Genomic DNA, 5,000 nt, shown 5'->3' with positions numbered 1-5,000 from the left:
GCCCCTTTCATGAAGGACTACTTGTGCATATTGCAAGATTTCAGTTTCTAAGTGAATGAGCAAAAGAGCATACAGCACCTGGTATTTCCCAGGCGGTCTCCCATCCAAGTACTAACCAGGCCCGACCCTGCTTAGCTTCCGAGATCAGACGAGATCGGGCGTTGCCAGGCTGGTATGGTCGTACGAAATAAGTTGACAACCATAGGCTACTTATCCATATACAGATTTAGCAATTGACAATGCAAGGTAGTCTCTCTCTCTCTCTCTCTCTCTCGTGTCAAAATGAAAACAGCTTCCAGCCCCTTTCATGAAGGACTACTTGTGCATATTGCAAGATGTCAGTTTCTAAGTGAATGAGCAAAAGAGTATACAGCACCTGGTATTCCCAGGCGGTCTCCCATCCAAGTACTAACCAGGCCCGACCCTGCTTAGCTTCCGAGATCAGACGAGATCGGGCGTTGCCAGGCTGGTATGGCCGTACGAAATAAGTTGACAACCATAGGCTACTTATCCATATACAGATTTAGCAATTGACAATGCAAGGTAGTCTCTCTCTCTCTCTCTCTCGTGTCAAAATGAAAACAGCTTCCAGCCCCTTTCATGAAGGACTACTTGTGCATATTGCAAGATGTCAGTTTCTAAGTGAATGAGCAAAAGAGCATACAGCACCTGGTATTCCCAGGCGGTCTCCCATCCAAGTACTAACCAGGCCCGACCCTGCTTAGCTTCCGAGATCAGACGAGATCGGGCGTTGCCAGGCTGGTATGGCCGTACAAAATAAGTTGACAACCATAGGCTACTTATCCATATACAGATTTAGCAATTGACAATGCAAGGTAGTCTCTCTCTCTCTCTCTCTCTCGTGTCAAAATGAAAACAGCTTCCAGCCCCTTTCATGAAGGACTACTTGTGCATATTGCAAGATGTCAGTTTCTAAGTGAATGAGCAAAAGAGCATACAGCACCTGGTATTCCCAGGCGGTCTCCCATCCAAGTACTAACCAGGCCCGACCCTGCTTAGCTTCCGAGATCAGACGAGATCGGGCGTTGCCAGGCTGGTATGGCCGTACGAAATAAGTTGACAACCATAGGCTACTTATCCATATACAGATTTAGCAATTGACAATGCAAGGTGGTCTCTCTCTCTCTCTCTCTCTCTCTCGTGTCAAAATGAAAACAGCTTCCAGCCCCTTTCATGAAGGACTACTTGTGCATATTGCAAGATTTCAGTTTCTAAGTGAATGAGCAAAAGAGCATACAGCACCTGGTATTCCCAGGCGGTCTCCCATCCAAGTACTAACCAGGCCCGACCCTGCTTAGCTTCCGAGATCAGACGAGATCAGGCGTTGCCAGGCTGGTATGGCCGTACGAAATAAGTTGACAACCATAGGCTACTTATCCATATACAGATTTAGCAATTGACAATGCAAGGTAGTCTCTCTCTCTCTCTCTCTCTCGTGTCAAAATGAAAACAGCTTCCAGCCCCTTTCATGAAGGACTACTTGTGCATATTGCAAGATGTCAGTTTCTAAGTGAATGAGCAAAAGAGCATACAGCACCTGGTATTCCCAGGCGGTCTCCCATCCAAGTACTAACCAGGCCCGACCCTGCTTAGCTTCCGAGATCAGACGTGATCGGGCGTTGCCAGGCTGGTATGGCCGTACGAAATAAGTTGACAACCATAGGCTACTTATCCATATACAGATTTAGCAATTCACAATGCAAGGTGGTCTCTCTCTCTCTCTCTCTCTCTCTCTCGTGTCAAAATGAAAACAGTTTCCAGCCCCTTTCATGAAGGACTACTTGTGCATATTGCAAGATGTCAGTTTCTAAGTGAATGAGCAAAAGAGCATACAGCACCTGGTATTCCCAGGCGGTCTCCCATCCAAGTACTAACCAGGCCCGACCCTGCTTAGCTTCCGAGATCAGACGAGATCGGGCGTTGCCAGGCTGGTATGGCCGTACGAAATAAGTTGACAACCATAGGCTACTTATCCATATACAGATTTAGCAATTGACAATGCAAGGTAGTCTCTCTCTCTCTCTCTCTCTCGTGTCAAAATGAAAACAGCTTCCAGCCCCTTTCATGAAGGACTACTTGTGCATATTGCAAGATGTCAGTTTCTAAGTGAATGAGCAAAAGAGCATACAGCACCTGGTATTCCCAGGCGGTCTCCCATCCAAGTACTAACCAGGCCCGACCCTGCTTAGCTTCCGAGATCAGACGAGATCGGGCGTTGCCAGGCTGGTATGGCCGTACGAAATAAGTTGACAACCATAGGCTACTTATCCATATACAGATTTAGCAATTGACAATGCAAGGTAGTCTCTCTCTCTCTCTTTCTCGTGTCAAAATGAAAACAGCTTCCAGCCCCTTTCATGAAGGACTACTTGTGCATATTGCAAGATGTCAGTTTCTAAGTGAATGAGCAAAAGAGCGTACAGCACCTGGTATTCCCAGGCTGTCTCCCATCCAAGTACTAACCAGGCCCGACCCTGCTTAGCTTCCGAGATCAGACGAGATCGGGCGTTGCCAGGCTGGTATGGCCGTACGAAATAAGTTGACAACCATAGGCTACTTATCCATATACAGATTTAGCAATTGACAATGCAAGGTAGTCTCTCTCTCTCTCTCTCTCTCTCTCTCTCGTGTCAAAATGAAAACAGCTTCCAGCCCCTTTCATGAAGGACTACTTGTGCATATTGCAAGATGTCAGTTTCTAAGTGAATGAGCAAAAGAGCATACAGCACCTGGTATTCCCAGGCGGTCTCCCATCCAAGTACTAACCAGGCCCGACCCTGCTTAGCTTCCGAGATCAGACGAGATCGGGCGTTGCCAGGCTGGTATGGCCGTACGAAATAAGTTGACAACCATAGGCTACTTATCCATATACAGATTTAGCAATTGACAATGCAAGGTGGTCTCTCTCTCTCTCTCTCTCTCTCTCGTGTCAAAATGAAAACAGCTTCCAGCCCCTTTCATGAAGGACTACTTGTGCATATTGCAAGATGTCAGTTTCTAAGTGAATGAGCAAAAGAGCATACAGCACCTGGTATTCCCAGGCGGTCTCCCATCCAAGTACTAACCAGGCCCGACCCTGCTTAGCTTCCGAGATCAGACGAGATCGGGCGTTGCCAGGCTGGTATGGCCGTACGAAATAAGTTGACAACCATAGGCTACTTATCCATATACAGATTTAGCAATTGACAATGCAAGGTAGTCTCTCTCTCTCTCTCTCTCGTGTCAAAATGAAAACAGCTTCCAGCCCCTTTCATGAAGGACTACTTGTGCATATTGCAAGATGTCAGTTTCTAAGTGAATGAGCAAAAGAGCGTACAGCACCTGGTATTCCCAGGCGGTCTCCCATCCAAGTACTAACCAGGCCCGACCCTGCTTAGCTTCCGAGATCAGACGAGATCGGGCGTTGCCAGGCTGGTATGGCCGTACGAAATAAGTTGACAACCATAGGCTACTTATCCATATACAGATTTAGCAATTGACAATGCAAGGTAGTCTCTCTCTCTCTCTCTCTCTCGTGTCAAAATGAAAACAGCTTCCAGCCCCTTTCATGAAGGACTACTTGTGCATATTGCAAGATGTCAGTTTCTAAGTGAATGAGCAAAAGAGCATACAGCACCTGGTATTCCCAGGCGGTCTCCCATCCAAGTACTAACCAGGCCCGACCCTGCTTAGCTTCCGAGATCAGACGAGATCGGGCGTTGCCAGGCTGGTATGGCCGTACGAAATAAGTTGACAACCATAGGCTACTTATCCATATACAGATTTAGCAATTGACAATGCAAGGTGGTCTCTCTCTCTCTCTCTCGTGTCAAAATGAAAACAGCTTCCAGCCCCTTTCATGAAGGACTACTTGTGCATATTGCAAGATTTCAGTTTCTAAGTGAATGAGCAAAAGAGCATACAGCACCTGGTATTCCCAGGCGGTCTCCCATCCAAGTACTAACCAGGCCCGACCCTGCTTAGCTTCCGAGATCAGACGAGATCGGGCGTTGCCAGGCTGGTATGGTCGTACGAAATAAGTTGACAACCATAGGCTACTTATCCATATACAGATTTAGCAATTGACAATGCAAGGTAGTCTCTCTCTCTCTCTCTCTCGTGTCAAAATGAAAACAGCTTCCAGCCCCTTTCATGAAGGACTACTTGTGCATATTGCAAGATGTCAGTTTCTAAGTGAATGAGCAAAAGAGCATACAGCACCTGGTATTCCCAGGCGGTCTCCCATCCAAGTACTAACCAGGCCCGACCCTGCTTAGCTTCCGAGATCAGACGAGATCGGGCGTTGCCAGGCTGGTATGGCCGTACGAAATAAGTTGACAACCATAGGCTACTTATCCATATACAGATTTAGCAATTGACAATGCAAGGTAGTCTCTCTCTCTCTCTCTCTCGTGTCAAAATGAAAACAGCTTCCAGCCCCTTTCATGAAGGACTACTTGTGCATATTGCAAGATGTCAGTTTCTAAGTGAATGAGCAAAAGAGCATACAGCACCTGGTATTCCCAGGCGGTCTCCCATCCAAGTACTAACCAGGCCCGACCCTGCTTAGCTTCCGAGATCAGACGAGATCGGGCGTTGCCAGGCTGGTATGGCCGTACGAAATAAGTTGACAACCATAGGCTACTTATCCATATACAGATTTAGCAATTGACAATGCAAGGTAGTCTCTCTCTCTCTCTCTCTCGTGTCAAAATGAAAACAGCTTCCAGCCCCTTTCATGAAGGACTACTTGTGCATATTGCAAGATGTCAGTTTCTAAGTGAATGAGCAAAAGAGCATACAGCACCTGGTATTCCCAGGCGGTCTCCCATCCAAGTACTAACCAGGCCCGACCCTGCTTAGCTTCCGAGATCAGACGAGATCGGGCGTTGCCAGGCTGGTATGGCCGTACGAAATAAGTTGACAACCATAGGCTACTTATCCATATACAGATTTAGCAATTGACAATGCAAGGTAGTCTCTCTCTCTCTCTCTCTCTC

At 47.1% G+C, this 5,000-nt stretch overlaps 16 non-coding genes and 1 pseudogene across 16 annotated transcripts; all 17 read right to left on the bottom strand.

Annotated features, from left to right (window-relative positions):
• Positions 1-66: 66 nt before the first annotated feature.
• On the bottom strand, positions 67-186 carry LOC146241053 (5S ribosomal RNA; annotated as a pseudogene).
• A 178-nt stretch (positions 187-364) lies between these two features.
• LOC146241052 (5S ribosomal RNA) lies at positions 365-483 on the bottom strand. Its single transcript, XR_014740420.1, has one exon. It is a non-coding gene; the product is annotated as a 5S ribosomal RNA (ribosomal RNA).
• Positions 484-657: 174 nt separating this feature from the next.
• On the bottom strand, positions 658-776 carry LOC146241051 (5S ribosomal RNA). The gene has a single exon (XR_014739645.1). It is a non-coding gene; the product is annotated as a 5S ribosomal RNA (ribosomal RNA).
• A 176-nt stretch (positions 777-952) lies between these two features.
• Positions 953-1,071, bottom strand: LOC146241050 (5S ribosomal RNA). Its single transcript, XR_014736486.1, has one exon. It is a non-coding gene; the product is annotated as a 5S ribosomal RNA (ribosomal RNA).
• Positions 1,072-1,251: 180 nt separating this feature from the next.
• Positions 1,252-1,370, bottom strand: LOC146241049 (5S ribosomal RNA). Its single transcript, XR_014740014.1, has one exon. It is a non-coding gene; the product is annotated as a 5S ribosomal RNA (ribosomal RNA).
• A 176-nt stretch (positions 1,371-1,546) lies between these two features.
• On the bottom strand, positions 1,547-1,665 carry LOC146241048 (5S ribosomal RNA). The gene has a single exon (XR_014739036.1). It is a non-coding gene; the product is annotated as a 5S ribosomal RNA (ribosomal RNA).
• A 182-nt stretch (positions 1,666-1,847) lies between these two features.
• LOC146241047 (5S ribosomal RNA) lies at positions 1,848-1,966 on the bottom strand. The gene has a single exon (XR_014736485.1). It is a non-coding gene; the product is annotated as a 5S ribosomal RNA (ribosomal RNA).
• Positions 1,967-2,142: 176 nt separating this feature from the next.
• LOC146241046 (5S ribosomal RNA) lies at positions 2,143-2,261 on the bottom strand. The gene has a single exon (XR_014736484.1). It is a non-coding gene; the product is annotated as a 5S ribosomal RNA (ribosomal RNA).
• A 174-nt stretch (positions 2,262-2,435) lies between these two features.
• Positions 2,436-2,554, bottom strand: LOC146241045 (5S ribosomal RNA). The gene has a single exon (XR_014735085.1). It is a non-coding gene; the product is annotated as a 5S ribosomal RNA (ribosomal RNA).
• A 184-nt stretch (positions 2,555-2,738) lies between these two features.
• On the bottom strand, positions 2,739-2,857 carry LOC146241044 (5S ribosomal RNA). The gene has a single exon (XR_014736483.1). It is a non-coding gene; the product is annotated as a 5S ribosomal RNA (ribosomal RNA).
• A 180-nt stretch (positions 2,858-3,037) lies between these two features.
• On the bottom strand, positions 3,038-3,156 carry LOC146241043 (5S ribosomal RNA). Its single transcript, XR_014736482.1, has one exon. It is a non-coding gene; the product is annotated as a 5S ribosomal RNA (ribosomal RNA).
• Positions 3,157-3,330: 174 nt separating this feature from the next.
• LOC146241042 (5S ribosomal RNA) lies at positions 3,331-3,449 on the bottom strand. Its single transcript, XR_014735598.1, has one exon. It is a non-coding gene; the product is annotated as a 5S ribosomal RNA (ribosomal RNA).
• A 176-nt stretch (positions 3,450-3,625) lies between these two features.
• Positions 3,626-3,744, bottom strand: LOC146241041 (5S ribosomal RNA). The gene has a single exon (XR_014736481.1). It is a non-coding gene; the product is annotated as a 5S ribosomal RNA (ribosomal RNA).
• A 172-nt stretch (positions 3,745-3,916) lies between these two features.
• On the bottom strand, positions 3,917-4,035 carry LOC146241040 (5S ribosomal RNA). The gene has a single exon (XR_014734970.1). It is a non-coding gene; the product is annotated as a 5S ribosomal RNA (ribosomal RNA).
• A 174-nt stretch (positions 4,036-4,209) lies between these two features.
• Positions 4,210-4,328, bottom strand: LOC146241039 (5S ribosomal RNA). Its single transcript, XR_014736480.1, has one exon. It is a non-coding gene; the product is annotated as a 5S ribosomal RNA (ribosomal RNA).
• Positions 4,329-4,502: 174 nt separating this feature from the next.
• Positions 4,503-4,621, bottom strand: LOC146241038 (5S ribosomal RNA). Its single transcript, XR_014736478.1, has one exon. It is a non-coding gene; the product is annotated as a 5S ribosomal RNA (ribosomal RNA).
• Positions 4,622-4,795: 174 nt separating this feature from the next.
• On the bottom strand, positions 4,796-4,914 carry LOC146241037 (5S ribosomal RNA). Its single transcript, XR_014736477.1, has one exon. It is a non-coding gene; the product is annotated as a 5S ribosomal RNA (ribosomal RNA).
• Between the last annotated feature and the right edge of the window lie 86 nt (positions 4,915-5,000).

The sequence above is a fragment of the Hypomesus nipponensis genome, chromosome 20 (genome assembly GCF_054491055.1).
Source record: "Hypomesus nipponensis isolate SF chromosome 20, ASM5449105v1, whole genome shotgun sequence".
Classification (NCBI taxonomy): domain Eukaryota; kingdom Metazoa; phylum Chordata; class Actinopteri; order Osmeriformes; family Osmeridae; genus Hypomesus; species Hypomesus nipponensis.
The sequence above is the reverse complement of the archived record's forward strand: the minus strand, read 5'-3'. Positions and strand labels throughout refer to the sequence as shown.